This window comes from Dendrobates tinctorius, unplaced genomic scaffold (assembly GCF_039654945.1).
Source record: "Dendrobates tinctorius isolate UK_male_01 unplaced genomic scaffold, ASM3965494v1 ptg000028l, whole genome shotgun sequence".
Lineage (NCBI taxonomy): Eukaryota > Metazoa > Chordata > Amphibia > Anura > Dendrobatidae > Dendrobates > Dendrobates tinctorius.
Window position 1 is genome coordinate 25,245,496 of NW_027361696.1, and position 20,938 is coordinate 25,266,433.

The 20,938-nt window shown below is 45.2% G+C and overlaps 1 long non-coding RNA gene across 2 annotated transcripts in view; it reads right to left on the reverse strand.

Moving 5' to 3' along the window:
* The window catches only part of LOC141085230 (uncharacterized), a 386,172-nt gene that overhangs the window by 85,002 nt on the left and 280,232 nt on the right, over nt 1-20,938 (reverse strand). For both annotated transcript variants that reach the window (XR_012231236.1, XR_012231235.1), the window contains exon 3: nt 15,388-15,452. This is a non-coding gene — a long non-coding RNA (uncharacterized lncRNA). The remainder of the gene's footprint in view (nt 1-15,387; nt 15,453-20,938) is intronic.

Sequence of the window (20,938 nt, forward strand, 5' to 3'; positions counted from 1 at the left end):
GGTACACGGCTCAGCAGTCAGTATCACACAGGAGAGGATTAGATACACGGCTTAGCAGTCAGTATCACACAGGGGAGGATTAGATACACAGCTCAGCAGTCAGTATCACACAGGATAGGATTAGACACTCGGCTCAGCAGTCAGTATCACACAGGATAGGATTAGATACACAGCTCAGCAGTCAGTATCACACAGGAGAGGATTAGATACACGGCTCAGCAGTCAGTATCACATAGGATAGGATTAGGTACACGGCTCAGCAGTCAGTATCACACAGGGGAGGATTAGATACACGGCTCAGCAGTCAGTTTCACACAGGATAGGATTAGATACACGGCTCAGCAGTCAGTATCACACAGGGGAGGATTAGATACACAGCTCAGCAGTCAGTATCACACAGGAGAGGATTAGATACACGGCTCAGCAGTCAGTATCACACAGGATAGGATTAGATACACGGCTCAGCAGTCAGTATCACACAGGAGAGGATTAGATACACGGCTTAGCAGTCAGTATCACACAGGGGAGGATTAGATACACAGCTCAGCAGTCAGTATCACACAGGATAGGATTAGATACACAGCTCAGCAGACAGTATCACACAGGATAGGATTAGGTACACGGCTCAGCAGTCAGCATCACACAGGATAGGATTAGATACACGGCTCAGCAGTCAGTATCACACAGGAGAGGATTAGATACACGGCTCAGCAGTCAGTATCACACAGGATAGGATTAGATACACGGCTCAGCAGGCAGCATCACACAGGAGAGGATTAGATACATGGCTCAGCAGTCAGTATCACACAGGATAGGATTAGATACAGGGCTCAGCAGGCAGCATCACACAGGAGAGGATTAGATACACGGCTCAGCAGGCAGCATCACACAGGAGAGGATTAGATACATGGCTCAGCAGTCAGTATCACACAGGATAGGATTAGATACACGGCTCAGCAGGCAGCATCACACAGGAGAGGATTAGATACACGGCTCAGCAGGCAGTATCACAGGAGACAGTATTACAGATATGCCCACACTGGTGAAACTTCCAGCCCCCCCCCCAATTATACACTAGACTATGGGCTGTATATGTCACTGTCCTCCTCAGACAGCCATAAAAGCTGTCATAAAAAGGAAGGTGTCAGATTACCGGAGATCACTGGGGCTGTGAGTGAGGAGGTGGAGACAGAGCAGGAGGACAGGGGAGCAGGAAGCACGGTGCAGAACGTGGAGCTCAGCAGATAGCACTGGGCTACAGTAAAATGGCGCCCAGCCACACCTACAGCAGTGAATGGTGCAGCCCACAGGGGCGTGCCCAGTTCACTGCTAATGAGGCTGCAATGTGGGGTCGGGAACCGATCACAGTCTCCTATGTCCAGGGACGGCCATATCTGCAGACTGTATGAGTCCTCCACAGATCTGCAAATCAAGATGGCAGCGCCCAGTGGCTACATTAAAACATTATTACAAACAAACCATAAATCCTGGTTAGTGCAACATTTGCTGAAACAACATGTTTTGTTACTTACTCTTTTTTTTGCAAATTATATAAAATTGTGGCACCTTCCCTTTAAGACCTGTGACAGGGACAAGGGGGCATCATCTACGTCTGGAGGAAAGAAGGTTTAAGCATACTCACAGATGCGGATTCTTTACTGTAAGAGCAGTGAGACTATGGAACTCTCTGCCATATGATGTTGTAATGAGTGATTGCCTACTAAAATTTAAGAAGGGCCTGGATGCCTTTCTTGGAAAGTATAATATTACGGGGTATATACACTAGTTTCCTTAGTGTTGCGTTGATCCAGGGAGCTAGTCTGATTGCCGTATGTGGAGCTGGAAGGAATTTTTTTCCCCAATGTGAAGCTTACTGTGTTGCCACATGGGGTTTTTTTTGCCTTCCTCTGGATCAACATGTTAGGGCAAGTTAGGATAGGATATGGGTTGAACTAGATGGACTTAAAGTCTTCCTTCAACTTTAAAAACTATGTTACTATGTTCTATCGGGCATCTAACTGCCAATCACTGACCTGCTTTTCTTTGTTTATGTTTATATCTGTTGTGTTGTTTATATGACTGATTTCTTATGTGAAAACCACAGGTGGGATCTGGGGATCCATTATTATGTATATCATTAAGATTCATTCTACTCATTAGGTCTTAAGACCGATAGGCTTGTAGTCCTATTCTGGGCGTCTGTATTTGTCTGTCATTTTTTGGGACATTTTTAATTGTTGCAATTTGTTTAAAAAAATCTTGTTCATTTGTTATGGTGGTCCCTGTATCAAACCAGGTTTCTTTTTGCTTCTTTGTACTTGATTATTACACATGCTGCGGGTTGATCCCTTATACTGGGCGTTGCTTTCTTTAATATCTATAGCAAGCTTATAAATGTAACAATAACTAAAATTTCGCAGTAAATTTAGTTTTTATGTTCCTTGATGAATTTGCATAGTCTAAATAGAATCCCCCAATAAAGGACCCTATATTGGAAACTACACCCGCTAAGGTATTTGTCTAAGATTGGGGTGATTTGACGTCACCATTTTTTATAGATATGATGCAAAACAAGTGAAAAAAAATGTAATTTACTTTTTTTTTGTGCACAAATATTTCATTTTTACAGAGCAAAGAGGAAATTAGGAGAATCAGCACAATAACATTTCGAGAAAGCTTCTTGCAATAAAAATGGTGATAGCCCCTTTATTTCAGGACCCTCTGGAGACATCACCGTGTCAGGAAATTGTACCCCAGGATCTGACATAGGGGCAAATGTTTGATAAAGGGATTTACAAGCCTGTTGGGGCAGAACATGTCCAGAAAGCGCCACATTTCCTTTATTTGCTGATCTGGGAATAAACTCGCACATTAGCCTATATGCAAAGGATATGCGAAAATGTAGAATAGCCGGTATTACAAAGATTTATGTTTCGCAGTGAATGGCTTCTACTGTGAAATGTAAAAAAAGAAGAAGAAATAGGAAAAAATAAGAATTTATTAGAATAAGCAGAAATGCAAAAGTTAGTTAAGAAGTCATAAGTAGACATGAGCGGATCGCTTCATGCCGCCCTGTCAGTGCTCTCTGGCTGCGGACAGGAGCTGCGCAGATTTCCCGACGCGGCTTTTGACAGCCATCATAAGCTGGGACTGGGATCCTGGAAGATAATGAAATTCGTGCACGGCCAAATAGCACTGACTCGGACCGTGGACCAGGGTTCATCAAAGCAATCCGCTCATCTCTAGTCATAAGAGCTTCCACATAACGTCACATTATAACTCATCCTGCAAGAAAAATAACTGGATGGCTTTCAGAATTCAGACATGAAAAAAAAAAAGGAAAATTAATATTTTGGCCCGTTCTTAAAGGATTGAAGCCCTAAAAGCAGCTGTGCAGTCCTCTCAACCCCACTAAAATAAACAGGGCTGCGCTGCAAAACCTCAGACAGGATGCTTTGCCAATAACCAGTCTCTCATTTCCTGCGCCCACAGTCACAGGGGAAAGACTCGCAGCCGAATATTGTCATAGCCCCTCTGGAAAAATGCAGAATGCAGTTATTTAATAACACAAAATACAGCTTGTTTCCAGGATTTTGACCACCTGTAACAATGCTACTCACTTGGCAGCGTTCTGTGGTTTCACAGGAACCATTTGTACTTAAAACACTGTCTGGTTATAACCGCATCATAGGAAAACTTAACTCCTTAATGACTGAAGGTATTTTCGCTTTTGCATTTTCGTTTTTTGCTCCCCTTCTTCCCAGAGCCATAACTTTTTTCATTTTTTGGTCAAAATGGCCATGTGAGGGTTTGTTTCTTGCAGGACAAGTTGTACTTTTGAACAACCCCATTGCTTTCAACATATTGTGTACTGGAAAATGGGAAAAAAATTGTAAGTGCGGTGAATTTGCAAAAAAAAAGTGCAATTCCACAGTTGTTGTTTTTATTTTTTTTTATTTATTTATTTTTTTTTACCATGTTCACTAAATGCTGAAACTGACCTGCCATTATGATTCTCCAGGTCATAACAAGTTCATAGACATCAAACATGTCTAGATTATTTTATTTTGAGTGGTGAAAAAAAATCCAAACTTTAGTTAAAAAAAGCGCCATCTCCCAAGACCTGTAGCTTCTTCATTTTTTGTAATCTTGGACTGCGTTAGCACTTACTTTCTGCACACCAAGCTAGCTGAAGTGTATTGCACCACACAGATCCATCACGCTAATGGATGCCACTCGGATGAAGGAGCTCTGATTGTGTAAGCGCCTCTGTTACATTTACATGTCATGCTTGCATTATAGATGACCAAGTATGTGTTGCTTATACATCGCAGGACACTGATTTCCTTCCCCTCACTATCTTACTGAGTTTATCTTGATGCTGTCACGATCACGCGCGACTGGACACAGCGCCTCCAGCAGGGGGGATTTAGATGACATGCGTGACCCTGGATACACCGCCTCCAGTGGGGCGAATTTAACCCCTTCACTACCAAGGGTGGTTTGCACGTTAACTACCGGGCCAATTTTTACAATTCTGACCACTGTACCTTTATGAGGTCATAACTCTGGAACGCTTTCATGGATCCTGGTGATTCTGACATTGTTTTCTCGTGACATATTGTACTTCATGTTCGTGGTAAAATTGCATTCAAATAACTTGCGTTTATTTGTGAAAAAAACGGAAATTTGGCGAAAATTTTGAAAATTTCGCAATTTTCCAACTTTGAATTTTTATGCCCTTAAATCACAGCGATACGGCACACAAAAAACTTAATACATAACATTTCCCACATGTTTACTTTACATCAGCACAATTTTGCAACCAAAATTTTTTTTTGCTAGGAAGTTATAAGGGTTAAAATTTGACCAGCGATTTCTCATTTTTGCAACACCATTTTATTTTTAGGGACCACTTCACATTTGAAGCCACTTTGAGGGGTCTATATGATAGAAAATACCCAAAAGTGACACCATTCTAAAAACTGCACCCCTCAAGGTGCTTAAAACCACATTCAAGAAGTTTATTAACCCTTTAGGTGCGTCACAGGAATTTTTTGAATATTAAAAAAAAATGAACATTTAACTTTTTTTCACAAAAAAAATACTTCAGGTTCAATTTTCTTTATTTTACCAAGGGTAACAGGAGAAATTGGACTGCAAAAGTTATTGTGCAATTTGTCCTGACTACGCTGATACCTGATATGTGGGGGGGAACCACTGTTTCGGCGCATGGCAGAGCTCAGAATGGAAGGAGCGCCGTTTGACTTTTTCAATGCAAAATTGGCTGGAATTCAGATCGGACGCCATGTCACGTTTGGCGAGCCCCTGATGTACCTAAACAGTGGAAACCCCCCCAAGTGACCCCATTTTGGAAACTAGACCCCCCAAGGAACTTATCTAGATATGTGGTGAGAACTTTGAACCCACAAGGGCTTCACAGAAGTTTATAACGTACAGCGGTACAATTAAAAAATCATATTTTTTCCACAAAAATGATCTTTTCACCCACAATTTTTATTTTTCCAAGGGTAACAGGACCCTAAAAGTTTTTGTGCAATTTGTCCTGAGTACGCTGATACCCCATATGTGGGTGTAAATGACTATTTGGGCGCATAGCAGAGCTCGGAAGGGAAGCAGCGCCATTTGACGTTTTTGGCTAGAATTGAGATCGGACACCATGTCGCGATTGGAAAACCCCTGATGTACCAAAACAGTGGAAACCCCCCACAAATGACACCATTTTGGAATCTAGACCCCCCAAGGAACTTATCTAGATGTGTGGTGAGAACTTTGAACCCCCAAGGGCTTCACAGAAGTTTATAACGTACAGCAGTACAATTAAAAAATCATATTTTTTCCACAAAAATGATCTTTTCACCCTCAATTCTTATTTTTCCAAAAGTAACAGGACCCTAAAAGATATTGTGCAATTTATCCTGAGTACGCAGATACCCCACATGTGGGTGTAAACCACTATTTGGGCGTATGGCAGAGCTCGGAAGGGAAGCAGCGCCATTTGACGTTTTTGGCTGGAATTGAGATCGGACACCATGTCGCATTAGGAAAGCCCCTGATGTACCAAAACAGTAGAAACCCCCCACAAATGACACCATTTTGGAAACTAGACCCCCCAAGGAACTTATCTAGATGTGTGGTGAGCACTTTGAACCCCCCAGTGCTTCACTGAAGTTTATAACGTCCGGGCGTGAAAATAAAAAAATCGTATTTTTTCCACAAACATGATCTTTTAGTCCCCATTTTTTTATTTTCCCAAGGGTAACAGGAGAAATTGGACCCCAAAAGTTGTTGTCCAATTTGTCCTGAGTACGCTGATACCTCATATGTGGGAGAAAACTACTGTATGGGCACACGTCGGGGCTCGGAAGGGAAGTAGTGACGTTTTGGAATGCAGACTTTGATGGAATGGTCTGCGGGTGTCATGTTGCGTTTGGAGAGCCCCTGATGTACCTAAACAGTGGAAACCCCCCACAAGTGACCCCATTTTGGAAACTAGACCCCCTAATGAACTTATCTAGATGTGTGGTGAGCACTTTGAACCCCCCCAGTGCTTCACAGAAGTTTATAACGACCGGGCGTGAAAATAAAAAAATCGTATTTTTTCCACAAACATGATCTTTTAGTCCCCATTTTTTTATTTTCCCAAGGGTAACAGGAGAAATTGGACCCCAAAAGTTGTTGTCCAATTTGTCCTGAGTACGCTGATACCTCATATGTGGGAGAAAACTACTGTATGGGCACACGTCGGGGCTCGGAAGGGAAGTAGTGACGTTTTGGAATGCAGACTTTGATGGAATGGTCTGCGGGTGTCATGTTGCGTTTGGAGAGCCCCTGATGTACCTAAACAGTGGAAACCCCCCACAAGTGACCCCATTTTGGAAACTAGACCCCCTAATGAACTTATCTAGATGTGTGGTGAGCACTTTGAACCCCCCAGTGCTTCACAGAAGTTTATAACGACCGGGCGTGAAAATAAAAATATCGTATTTTTTCAACAAACATCATCTTTTAGTCCCCATTTTTTTTATTTTCCCAAGGGTAACAGGTGAAATTGGACCCCAAAAGTTGTTGTCCAATTTGTCCTGAGTACGCTGATATCTCATATGTGGGAGAAAACTACTGTATGGGCACACGTCGGGGCTCGGAAGGGAAGTAGTGACGTTTTGGAATGCAGACTTTGATGGATTGGTATGCGGGTGTCATGTGCGTTTGGAGAGCCCCTGATGTACCTAAACTATTGAAACTCCCCACAAGTGACCCCATTTTGGAAACTAGACCCCCCACGGAGCTTATCTAGATGTGTGGAGAGCACTTTGAACCCCCAAGTGCTTCACAGAAGTTTATAACGCCTGGGCGTGAAAATAAAAAAAACATTTTTTTCCGCAAAATTATATTTTTGCCCCCAGTTTTTTATTTTCCTAAGGGTAACAGGAGAAATTGGACCCCAAAAGTTGTTTTGTAATTTGTCCTGAGTAGGCTGATACCCTACATGTGGGGGTAAAACACTGTTTGGGCACATGGCAGAGCTTGGAAGGGAAGGAGCACCATTTGACTTTTTCAACGCAGAATTGGCTGGAATTGAGATCAGACGCCATGTTGCCTTTGGAGAGCACCTGATGTGCCCAAACAGTGGAAACCCCCAATTATAACTCCAACCCTAACCTCAACACACCCCTAACCCTAATCTGAGCCCTAGCCCTAACCCTATCCCTAACCCTAACCCTAGCCCTAACCCTAACCCTAGCCCTAACCCTAACCCTAGCCTTAACCCTAGCCCTAGCCCTAACCCTAGCCCTAACCCTAGCCCTAACCCTACCCTAACCCTAACCCTAGCGGGAAAATGGAAATAAATACATTTTCTTTTAGTTTTATTATTTTTCTCTAACTAAGGGGGTGATAACAGGGGGTTTGATTTACGATTTATGGCGGTTTTTATGTTTGGCGGCTGTCGCACGCTAAAAGACGCTTTTTATTGTAAAAATAGTTTTTGCATCACCACATATTGTGAGCTATAATTTTTCCATATTTTGACCCACCGAGTCATGTGAGGTCTTATTTTTTGCGGGACGAGTTGACGTTTTTATTGGTACCATTTTCGGGCACGTGACATTTTTTGATCGCTTTTTATTCCGATTTTTGGGATGCAGAATGAACAAAAACCAGCTTTTCATGAATTTCTTTTGGGGGGTGCGTTTACACCGTTCCGCGTGCGGTAAAATTGATAACGCGTTTTTATTCTTCGGGTCAGTACGGTTACAGCGATACCTCATTTAGGTCGTTTTTTTATGTTTTGTCGGTTTTTTGCAATGAAAACAATTTTATATAAAAAATAATTATTTTTGTATCGCTTTATTCTGCGAGCTATAACTTTTTTATTTTTTTGCGGATGATGCTGTATGGTGGCTCGTTTTTTGCGGGACAAGATGTCGTTTTCAGCGGTACCATGGATATTTATATGCGTCTTTTTGATCGCGCGTTATTGCACTTTTTGTTCGGTGGTATGATAATAAATCATTATTTTTTGCTTCGTTTTTTATTTTTATTTTTTAAGGGGTTCGCTAAAGGGGTTAACTAATGGGACAGTTTTATAGGGCAGGTCATTACGGACGCGGCGATACCAAATATGTGTACTTTTATTGTTTTGTTTTTTTTTTATTTTCAAAAAATGGATTTATTGGGGAATATTTTTTTTTTTTTTAACTAATTTATTTAGCGATTTTTTTTAAATTATTTTTAACACTTTTTTTTTTTTTTTTTTTACTTTATTACCTTGTCCCAGGTGGGACATCACTGTCCTGTGACAGATCGCTGATCTGTCACATCACAGATCACTGTGACAGATCAGCGATCTGTCACAGGCACTGCTGCAGACTTCCTCATGCCTGCGCTTTGCAGGCACTGAGGAAGCCAGCTTCCTCAGGCCCCCGTCGCCATCTTGGATTCGGGGGCCTGGAGGAAGGGAGTCCCCCGCAGCAGCGCTGCACATTGCGCTGCCGTGGGGGGCTCAGGGAAGCACGGAGGGAGCCCCCTCCCTGCCGATGCTTCCCTTTAACCCCCGGTACACCGCGATCGCGTTTGATCGCGGTGTGCAAGGGGTTAACGTGTCGGGGGCGGTCCGTGACCGCCCCTGACACATTGTGCCGGGTGTCAGCTATGATAATTAGCTGACACTCGGCCGCGATCAGCGGCGCTCACCACGTGGGCGCCGCTGATCGCGATGACGTAATATTCCGTCCATGGTAATTAGGTCCATGGTCACATGGACGGAATATTACGTCAATTGTAGGTAAGGGGTTAAATAATAAAACGTGCAGCTGGATACGCCGCCTCCAACAGGCGAATTTAGGTAATACACGTAACAAGTAAATCTGGAAACCCCGCCCCCAGTAAGGCGAATTTAAACAATAAGGGAAAACCTGGGTAACAATAACAATGGTGGCCCTGTGATAGGGAACGGGGACGTGGAGACCTCTTGCTCTCCCCTGAGCCAGTGTCTCTGCACTCCTACCGTTCCCTAGGCCGGTTCCGCACCGGGCAACGATCAGGAACCTAAAAACCCTGACTCACCCTGCATCTAAACCCTCACTAGGGAAATGGTCGGTGCGGAAACTAATCCCACCACTGCACTAAAACACGCATAAGGAAAAGTGACAATACAGGGGAACACCACTTAGCTTTGCTCTGTTGCTTACACTCCCAACAAGAGAGCCCACCACCTGCGTGCATCTTTTCCTCCAACCGGATCCATCACCATAGTGCAGCCTTGGGCAAACAGAGTCCACCACCTGCATGCAGCTGTCCAGAAACAGAGTCCCGCAATTGAGTCCAGCTTTTCTGCCAAAAAGTCCAGCATGCTTGAGTCCAGCTCTCAGCAACAACATCCAGCATTTTGAGTGCAGCTCAACACCATAACTGCCACTCCACCAATCCATGCACGAACTCCTTGCTGACACCATAGCATGACTCCACCAAGCCATGCCAGCCCTCCTTGCAGACACCATAGCTGACACTCCAGGAATCTCACTGAGCTGCCCGTGACTCTCCTTTAGCTCCATCCTTCACCCAGGCTTGCTTGCAAATGAAGACCTATCACCAACAGTGATTGACACACCTAATACTCTTTTATAGAGCAATCACACCTGTTACTTAATCACGTGCACAAACTAAGGTAACCAGAGTGCAATGACCCTAATGGCCACCGGGGGAAAACTACAACTGAAACCACCACAGTGCAATGACCCTAATGGCCACCAGGGGCAAAACCACCTTTGGCACACAGCCAAAGGGACAAAAAGGTTACTTTGTGCATTTAATCTGTCAGATCCAACCTGGATCATGACAGATGCACTAGCCCATTGGCACTTTATAGGTATATGGACTTTATATTTATTAAATAGCTACCATCTCGTATCACATTCCAGTTGTTATTATAACCTCTTGCACCAGAACTTTACGTATTTTCATATTGTCAGTTCATAGTTGCTTAAACATGGTTAATCACTACGTGCCAACTCTTATGCACCTTATATTATCATGATTATACTGCACTAGCCTCGTTGACTCTCCTTTGGACACTTGTCTATCCCTTACAGGTGTGTGCTCCTGTTTTTTATACCGCTTTAATTTTTTTCTTCATTGTTCTGTTATCCTTTTTATCACCTGATTCTAATAAAAATACAAAGTAGACCTTCTGGTAGTTTGATTTCCAGGAGTCCATCATGACAGCATGGCAGGAGTGATTGGTCTCCTGTATCCTCTAGGGTCAGGAAGCACACAAGAGTTTAAAAGCCCCCGCCCCTTCCATCTCAACCTCAGTGTCTTTCACCAATCACTACACCAGGATGGATGCAACTCTATTTTATTGAACTACATAAATGTTAATTCAAATTATTTACAGAATTCAGGGGAGGGAATGTAATGGTGCTGTCATGATGGACTCCTGGAAATCAAACTATGGGTAGGTCTACTTTGTATTTTCCCAGGATGTCCCTCATGACAGCACGGTAGGAGAAATACCAAATGAATGGCATTCTAGGGTGGGGCCACTGCCTGTAGGACCTTTTGTCCATAAGCCAATTGTTGACTTGACATTATGTCTAACTTATAGTGTCTACAAAACGTTGGTATATTGGGTAAAGTTTCTGCCCTGCAAATCTGGTCTATGGAAGCCCCTGCTTTTTCGGCCCAGGAGACGGAAACTGGCCTCGTGGAGTGGGCTTTAATTTTAAGCTGGGGATCTTTTTCCTCTGATTCGTACGCTAGTGCTATTGTTGACTTAATCAATCTAGACAAGGTTAGTTTTGGGACTTTTTTGCCCTTATTTTTTCCTGCATACTGTATGAATAGATTTGAATCCTGTTTCCAGGGAGCTGAAACCTCAACATAGCGCATCACTGCCCTTCTCATGTCTAGTGTGTGGAACAGCCTTTCTTTCTCGTTTTTTGGGAGTGACAGAAGGATGGGAGAACAATTTCTTGGTTTAAATTTGATTCTGAGACCACTTTTGGTAAAAAGAATGGGTCAAGCCTAAGTATTAACTGATCCTCTAGGATCTGCAAGTAGGGATCTCTGACTGACAGTGCCTTTAATTCACCCAAATGCTTCGCCGAGGTAATTGCCACCAGGAATGCAGTCTTCATGGAGAGGAAGTTGATGCCGGACTCTTCCTGGGGCTCATAGGGTGGTCTACACAATGTTCCTAGTACAAGGTTTAGGTCTCAAGGAGGCACGGTCTCCCTGATTGTAAGTTTTAACCTGGAATTGGCTCAAGAGAATCTTGCTACCCATGGATGGTCCGCCAGGGGGAAATCCATGAAGGCACTGAGGGCGGAAATTTGTACCTTCAAGGTACTACTTTTTAGGCCCATCTCAAATCCTTCGTGGAGGAAATCCAATATTTTGGAGATGTCTGGCCGGGCTGTGGTTGAGGTGGATTCTCCAAAGTAGGAACAAAACTTCTTCCATATCTTGTAATAGATTGCAGACATTACTGGCTTCCTACTAGCCTGCATAGTAGTGATCACTCTGTTTGACAATCCCCTGGAACTTAGAATTTTCCGCTCAGGATCCAGGCCGCCAGGTGCCAGAGGGGACTCTGGGATAAGAGGTCGGGTCTGTCCAGAAGTGGCACCGGATCTTCCAGAGCCATGTGGTGCAATACTGGAAACCAGGAGCTCTTCGGCCAGAAGGGAGTTACCAATACCACTGTGCCTGATCTTCCCTGATTTTTCTCAGAACTCAAGTGCACAGCGGAGATGGATAGGACATTCCTCTCCGCCCAATGAAAGATCTTTTCTGCTAGGGTTTGCAGAGATGGCCTCTCGGGCCTCCTTGGCGTCAAAGAAAGGAAACTGCCGTGACGTTGTCCGAGAGGACTTTTACATGCCGATCCCTGACCTTGTCTTGACAATGTTGCAGAGTCACCCATACAGCTTTAGTTCTCTGTAGTTGGAGGATTTTCTTTGGTCTTCCGCGCCCTATGTGCCCTGTAGGAAGCTACCTTCTACTTCCGCAACCCATTCGCTTAAACTTGCATTGGTGGTAACTACAATGCAGGGGGAAAGAATCCAAGGTACCCCTTCCAAGATTGCCCTTGGATGTCCACCAATTCAGGGAATGTCTTAAATCGGTCGGAAGCGCCATTTTCTTGTCCAAACCTGAATGATGCTTGTTCCAGGACATAAGGACTGCCTTTTGAAGGTGCCTTGAATGGGCCTGACTTCAACGTACACTTGGGATGCAGGATGTCATGAGTCCTAGGATCCTCATGGCATTCCTGACAGAAGTGTCTTTTTCTGTTGAAACGCACTGATTCTGCCCGATTTCCTCCTGTTTTGCATGGGGCAGGTAGGACATCCTGCGATGGGAATCAAGGAGGACTCCTAAGAATACCTTCTGGGTTCCTGGACGTAAGTACTAATTCTCCCAATTTATTTGCCACCCAAGGTCCTCCAGTACTTTCACAGTTTGGGCCAGCTGTTGTTTGAGGAGGAAAGCCGAGCCCGCCACCAGCAGGATATCGTCCAGGTAGGGGACCACTACAATCCCCTGTCTCCTGAGAAAAACTTTGTGAATATGCGCGGGGCTGAGGATAGGCCGAATGGGAGGCATGTAAACTGGAAATGATTGTTTGAACCGTGGCGGGATACCGCAAACCTCAGATATTGGCGATGGTCTGGGTGAATCGGCACATGATAATATGCGTCACTTTGATTTAAGGTGCACATGGCATTGTCTCGCTCTATTAGCTGGCTGGCCGACCTGATTGTCTCCATTTTGAACTTTTTGTACCTTACCCACTGGTTCAGTGGTTTTAGATTTATGATGGTGCGATACTTGCCTGAGGGTTTTTTTTTTATAGAGAACAGGGATGAGTAATGGCCTTGATCTATTTAATTTTAAGAGGTTTTTTTACCTCTGTCCACAACCTGTTCTCCGCGGAAAGTGAGTGGGGACTGGAGACGCAAAGTCGAAGGGGAGGAGATGGGAGAAATCCATCCTGTAACCTTCCCCTAGGGTTCGCAGGACCCATTTCTTGCTTGTCATAATTTCACACTCTTTCTGGAAAAAATGCAGTCTCTCCCCTACTTTCCTGGCGTCAAGACCTTCTATGTGGGGCGGAGGATGATCAGGTGGAACTATCCTTACCTCCCTTGGGGTAACTCCACTTGCCTGCCTTTCCCTTTCCCTTATAGTCCTGTCTAAACGGTTGATGGGATCTATGAAAGGGCTGCAAGTTTTTGGTTTTCTCCTCTGGAAACCCCTTTTTGTCATCGGCGGCTCTCTCTAACATGTCATCTATTACCGAACCGAAGACACGTGTACCGGAAAAAGGGATGGAACAGAGCTTACTTTTGGATTGGCTATCCCCTGACCAAGTTTTAAGCCATATAGCCTGCCGTGCCGAATTGGAAAGTACATTACTTCCAGCCGCGAATCTTACAGAGTCAGCCGAGGCATCTGCCATAAACTGCGTTACCATTTTCAGCATAGAGATGGAATCTAATATGACCTCCCTAGGGGTATTGGTTTTATCTAGTTAGACAGCTTGTCAATCCAGACACACATAGATCTAGCTACCGCCGTCGATTCCCAACTCCTTGTCAATAGACCCTCTGCTTTCCTGTCCATAACGTCTCGTAGACAGGAAGAGTCCTCAAAAGGTATAGCGGTCTTTTTCGCCACCCTGGTGATAGGGATGTCGACCTTAGGGATTTCTTCCCACTGCTTGATTTCTGAAGGATCAAAGGGTTCACATTATGCACATTATCTGGTCTGTTAGCACTCTTTTTAAAGGGTCTTACTTGTCCAGATGGCTTCGAGAACACCCCCCATAGATCTATCATGTGTTCCTGACTAGAACCCATGCGGCGCCGTCTCCATCGGAAGTGTCCCACTAATTGGAAGTGTGCATCCTCAAACGGTGTCTGGTGGTGGCGGCGGTGGCGTGGGGCCGAACTCCCTCCAGAGAAGGATGCGGCACTGTCGGGAGCTCCCCGCTCTACTGACATGCTGAGGGACCCCTGCCCAGTGAGGTATCAGTGATGGAGCATCTTGACAGTGGGAAGGGGAGAAATCTGGTCCCCCCTGATCCCCCTGAGCTCCGGTAGGTATCGCACTGCTGCTTCTCTTGCGTGCCCTGTCCTGCTAGGGACAGGAAAAACACTGGGGTTGAGGTGGAAGGGAGGCTTTAAACCTCTTGTGTGCTTCCTGTCCCTAGAGGATACAGGGGACTAATTACTCCTACCGTGCTGTCATGAGGGACGTCCTGGGAAACATTAATTCTGTTCACTAGTTGTTGTATTGGGACTTCTTGGTCGGTCTTCTTCCTCTTCCCTTCAATATAATTTTTGCTAATTATCCCCATTAGTTACACAGTCCGGTCTCTTGGGCTGTACTGTCTATATTACTGGTAACTACGATACTACTTACCCATCACCCCAAGAGACCGATTTTTGTTCCCTTGTTTCATTCGCATAGTCCTCTATGTAGTACAATGCACAGACTGTAGTCCTCCATATAGTATACTGCCCAGCCCATAGTCATCCATATAGTATAATGCACAGCTCATAGTTATCCATGTAGTATAATGCACAGCCCATAGTCCTCCATATAGTACAATGCATTCCCCATAGTCCTCCACATAGTATAATGTTCAGCCCATAGTCATCCATACAGTATACTGCCCAGCACATAGTCATCCATACAGTATACAGCATAGCCCATAGTCATCCACGTAGTATAATGCACAGCTCATAGTTATCCATGTAGTATAATGCACAGCCCATAGTCCTCCATATAGTATAATGCACAACCTATAGTCATTCATGAAATGAGGGAAAGAGCGAAAAAGGAAAGTCAACTCACCATTATGATGTGCACCTTGTCAGTGGAACTCCTCCGCGCGGAGCCACCCCAGTCCAGGGAGTAGTCTGAAAAGCAAAGAAAAATAGGGAATTATCTCCAGCGATGAATGACTCCACTTGTCAGATAAAAACGTAACTTTTAATCGAATCCATTAAAACATGTAACCAGTGTAGGTAACAATACCAAATATTCCACACATATGTAAAAAACGACGCGTTTCAGCATCTAGCCTTAATCATGGTGTGAATAGAAAGGAAACATAGGGCTCTAATATATCCCAGTCATGAATGCAACACGTGGGAAAAATAGAGTTAACAAAGAGGCAATTAACCCTCTAATATCCCACCTGTAGGATATATGAGGCCACATGGCAGAAAAGGGCATACACACCAAAATATTTATAACATTAAAAAAGCATTGAAACAATAGATATTAGCAAAAAGAACAAAAAAAAAACAAAAAATATATGTATATGATCACCCCCTCTCTTGTGTTTAAAGACCCTCTCATTGCCCTTAAACTTTAATCCACTAACATTGTCATTATGTCTATGAGTAAAGTGTTTGGAGACCGCTAACACATTCAGTGCTGTAGTGCTCACCGCATCTGACATGTGCCTTCTGATGCATTTTTTGAGCGGACCAGTTGTGCAGCCAGCATATTGGATTTTGCACTCAACACACTCGATCAGATGACTCCAGTAGTGTTACAATTAATGTAGCTATCAATTGGAAAACTGGTGTCAATAATTATTGAGGTGAAAATACGTTTATTGTAATCTGCATGTTCACAGGCTTTTCAAGATGAATGCTCACATTTATAAAAACCTTTGTAGCAAAGCCAAGTAAGTGTAGAAGAAGACGGTCCCTGAAAAAAACTAGGTCATATAATGTTCCCTAGAGTGGGAGATTTTTTAGCTACAAAATGATTATTGGATTTAGTCAACACTTCAGCAAGTTTGCAAAACGAAAAAAGGTGAAGCAATGTCTAAAATTCAAACTTTATTAGGACATAGTTAAGAATATCTCATGAAAACATGAAACAAATAAAGTGGAGGACATGACAAACAGGTAACCACACCTTGGAGTAAACGGCAATGCTCCAAATATATGCGCATAAATAGAAATGTTCTTATTGGAGTTTACAATGAGAGACCATGAGCATGTAAGCTTTAAAGTACAAATATAAGTCTAAATAGGGCCATGATAATACATAGGTATACTGATTACTAGAGATGAGCGACTTTGCCTTTTTTCGGGTCGAGTCGGGTTTCGCGAAACCCGACTTTCTCAAAAGTCGGGTCGAGTGAAATCGGCCGACTAAAGGGAAAAGTCGTGTTTCGTTCAGACCGAAACACGAAACCCAATGTAAGTCAATGGGGAAGAAAAGTCGGGAGTGAGAAGAGGACAGGAAACACACTTACAGTGGCCATTTGAATGCAAAAACCATAAATTCTTATTCCTGAAGCTTGTCACCCTTTATTTACTTCAAAATACAAGTTACTCATTGAAAAATGGGGGTTATTTGGCTAAAGTTGCGTGGGGGGGGTAGGGCTGGCTCCAGGTTTTCATGTGCCCTGGGCCAAAGAGCGCCCCTTTAACACATACCACAACTCATGATGCTCTGATACGGCAGAGAAATAGTGGCATAGTACAATGAAAAATACTTCACTTTTTACATCTCATGACTGATATCCATTTAAAAATCTCCAATAGCTCCAAAAATGGACAGTATATTACTCTGTACAGTATTATGGCTACCGCATAGTGTGCTATACAGAGTAATGAGGCCCATATATTTCTCCCTACAGAATCATTGGTCCCATATAATGTTTGAAACAGTATATGATGAGCTCCACATAATGCAACAGTATATGTTGGTCCCCATGGATGAAGCTCCACTGTCTTATGGGCCCAAATAATGCTCCATACATAATGGGCCCTATTTCTAATGCTCTGGTGTATAATGGGCCCTGTACATGCCGCTCCAGTGTCTGATGTCCACCTTTGGAATGTTCCAGTGTATGGTGGGCCCCATCTATCATTCTCCAGAGTATAGTGCTCCCCAAAAATTGCTGTCCCAACATTGAAAACAATGAAATCAGTCTCCTCGCTATGGAATCCCTGTACTAGTCAGGACTCCTCGTCGTCCCCATCTTCCATCTCACTGCACTTGGCTGTTTAGGCAGAGGGCGTACAGACGTGATGTCATTGCGCTCTCTGATCAGAATATCAGTGTCAGGAAGCGCGGAAGACGTCATGGCGGTGGAGCAGGGAGAGGTAAGTATTTCAACCTTGCAAGTGCTGTGATCCTAAGCAAGCAGGGGGGGCCCACTCGTTGGCGACAGCACTGGCACAGGGCCCCTGCTAGTACGGCGGTGTGTCTGACGGCAGGTCGGCCGAACCTGCACTTTCATCTGCAGCTTCCTCTTTGTCACCGTGTAAGATGGAACATTATATGGGAAGGGTAACCTGAGTTTCATCAGGGTCAGATTCAGGCTGTGTAGAGTGCGAGGGGAATGTAGTGGTCTGGGTCAATGTAACAGCAGAATCATCGAGCAGCGGCTGGGCATCAGTGCACTTGTGGCGCCCCCAGGAGTATGGTCGCCACAGTGGCATTACCTTCCTCCTAGGGAGTGTGATGTCATGCTTGGGAGCAACGAAGGATCTCTCTAGCAGGTTAACTGATTGGGCGGCGTTATTCCCACGACTCACGACCCTCCAAACAGCGTCCATGAAGGCAAAATTTTTGTTTGACGTGGGCAGTATGGTTGCAAAGCTGAACCTTAAACGAATGTCCAGAAGGGCACCACCAGGAGTGGAGCCTGCGGCGTAATTGGACTCAACACGGGCAACCTCAATCATCCAGCAACCGAAAAGATGCACACATTGCAAGCTTAATTCCGTTAACGAACGAGACTCCGTTCTGCCCCCGCGGTCCGCGTCCAGCTTACTAGAGGGACACGCGAGGCTCTGGCACGCGAGATTGGCCAATAACTGGTGTGTCAAGGCCTTACATGTCCGTGGCTGCATGCGCGCTACACCGAAAGGGCCAGCGTGTGTCGCTTACAGGTGCAGATAACCCACTGAACACCGTTAGTGATGGGGATCTGGGATTACAATTATTACCCGCGAACGATGATTTCCCAGTAAGTGCAGGTCAACTGCTGTTCCGGAATGAGGCCTAACCGTCATTCTTGAAAAAAGGAAAAACTTATGTGTGCAAACCACAGGTGCTGTAGCTTGCATAACAGCTCGCCAGCCGTTCTCAGGCCCAGTATGGATTACACGTGATTGCACAAAGGTGAGAAAGGGTACCGTATCACTGGATAACATGTATGGATAGCATAGTTTATACATTAAAAATATATGTCTATACATCACGAGGCAGGCTCAGACGGTGTCAGGCCCAGTATGGATTTGACAGCCCACACTACACAGCGGAGGAGCAGGGAGAGGTAAAGATTGCAAATGCTGGGGCCCTGGCCAAGCACGGGTAGCCCACTCGTGGGCGTCGGTACTGGCACTGGGCCCCTCATAGTACGGCAGTGTGTCTGACGGTGGGTGTCAGAGACACTTGATTGCACTATGAGGGATCCTGTGCCAGTGCCCGCGTCCAAGAGTCGGCCTACCCACCTGTCCAGGGCAATGGCACTCGCACGGTTGCGTGCGCTAGCTGGTGAACCTGACCATGGGGGGGGGGGCAGCCCAGTTAGGGAGGTTTACAAAGTGGCATATGATGATGTTGGACATTCACCGATGCAAAAGGCGAAATTGGTCAAGTCCCAGGAAGAGGAGGACCAAAGCAAGCCATTTTTCTGTCAACCTATGTGTCATCAGGGGAAGGTGGGACAAAATCCTTGGAAACCCATGCATGGTTCATTTTAATGAAGGTTAGATCATCCACATTTTGGGTCGACAGATGGGTCCTTTTTTCTGTCAGGATTGATCCAGCAGCACTGAAGACTCTTTCCGATAGCACACTTGCAGCTGGGCAAGCGAGCTCCTGTAACGCATATTGTGCCAATTCAGGCCAGGTGTCCAGTTTAGCGGCCCAATAGTCAAAGGGGAATGACCTGTGAGGGAGAACATCGACCTGGGAGGAAAAGTAGTTTGTAACCATAGTTGACAAGTGCTGTCTCCTGTCACTTTCCATCGATGCAGTATTACCAGTCGTTTGAGCGGGACTTGAAAAATCACTCCACAACATGGTCATGAAACCCCTTTCTCCAACGCCACTTCTGATGTGTGCACCACGAACACCTCTTCCAAGCTGCCCCCGGCCCCTACGGCTCGTGTGACAAACATCACCGCTGCTGTGTGCTGGGAATGCCTCAACCAACCTGTTTACCAGAGTTGCTTGTTTGTTAGCCAATATTAGGTCAAGGTTCTCCTGTGGCATGATGTTTTGGAAATTGCCTTTATAGTGTGGATCCAGGATGCTGGCCAACCAGTAGTCATCATCGTTCATCATTTTGGCAATGCGGGGGTCCCTTTTTAGGATCTGCAAGGCATAATCTGACATGTGGGCCAATGTTCCCGGTGTCAATGATGCAGTGCGACTGCTGACTGCTGGGTTGAGGAGCACTTTCTGGCAAATCCACATCCCTCCAGTCACGCACAAACCCTGTACCAGCCCTTGCCACGCCAACATTTTCTCTGGACACATGAGAAGCATCCTCCTCCCCTAAATAATCATCCCCATCATCACCCTCCTCCTCCTCTTCCTCTTCTTCCTCCACCTCATCCAGGAGAGGTCCCGGAGCAGACAATGGTTGACTGTCAGCAAGGATTCCCTCCTCCTCTTCCTCCTCGTCAACCTCGGCTGCAGACACCTGCTCCTTAATGTGCGTCAAAGTTTGCATGAGCAGACGCATAAGTGGGATGCTCATGCTTATGATGGCGTCGTCTGCGCTTACCAGCCGTGTGCATTCCTCAAAACACTGAAGGACTTTACAGAGGTCTTTCAGCTTTGACCACTGCACACCGGTCAACTCCATGTCTGCCCTCAAAGTGCCTGCTTGTGTATCCTCCCACAAATGCATTACAGCCTGCCTCTGTTTGCACAGCCGCTCAACCATGTGCAGGGTGGAGTTCCACCTTGTTGTAACGTCGATAATTAGCCGGTTCTTTGGAAGGTGTAGCAATCGCTGCAGCTTCTGCATACGACTGGAGTGTACGGGCGAACGGCGGATGTGCGAGCACAGTTTTCGAACCTTCAGGAGCAGGCCTGTTAACTCTGGATAATTATTGAGGAAGCACTGCACCACCAGGTTCAAGGTATGAGCCAAGCAAGGTATGTGTCTGAGTTTTGAAAGTGCTATGGCAGCCACAAAATTACGCCCGTTATCACTAACTACCTTGCCTGCCTCAAGATGTACACTGCCCAGCCATGACTCAGTTTGTTGCTGAAAGTAGTCGGCCAGTACCTCCGCGGTGTGTCTGTCGCCCAAACACATCATCTTCAACACAGCCTGCTGATGCTTTCCACTAGCTGATCGATAGGGGGACACCTCGTGTGCAACACTGGCAGCTGCGGATGGAGTGCTGCT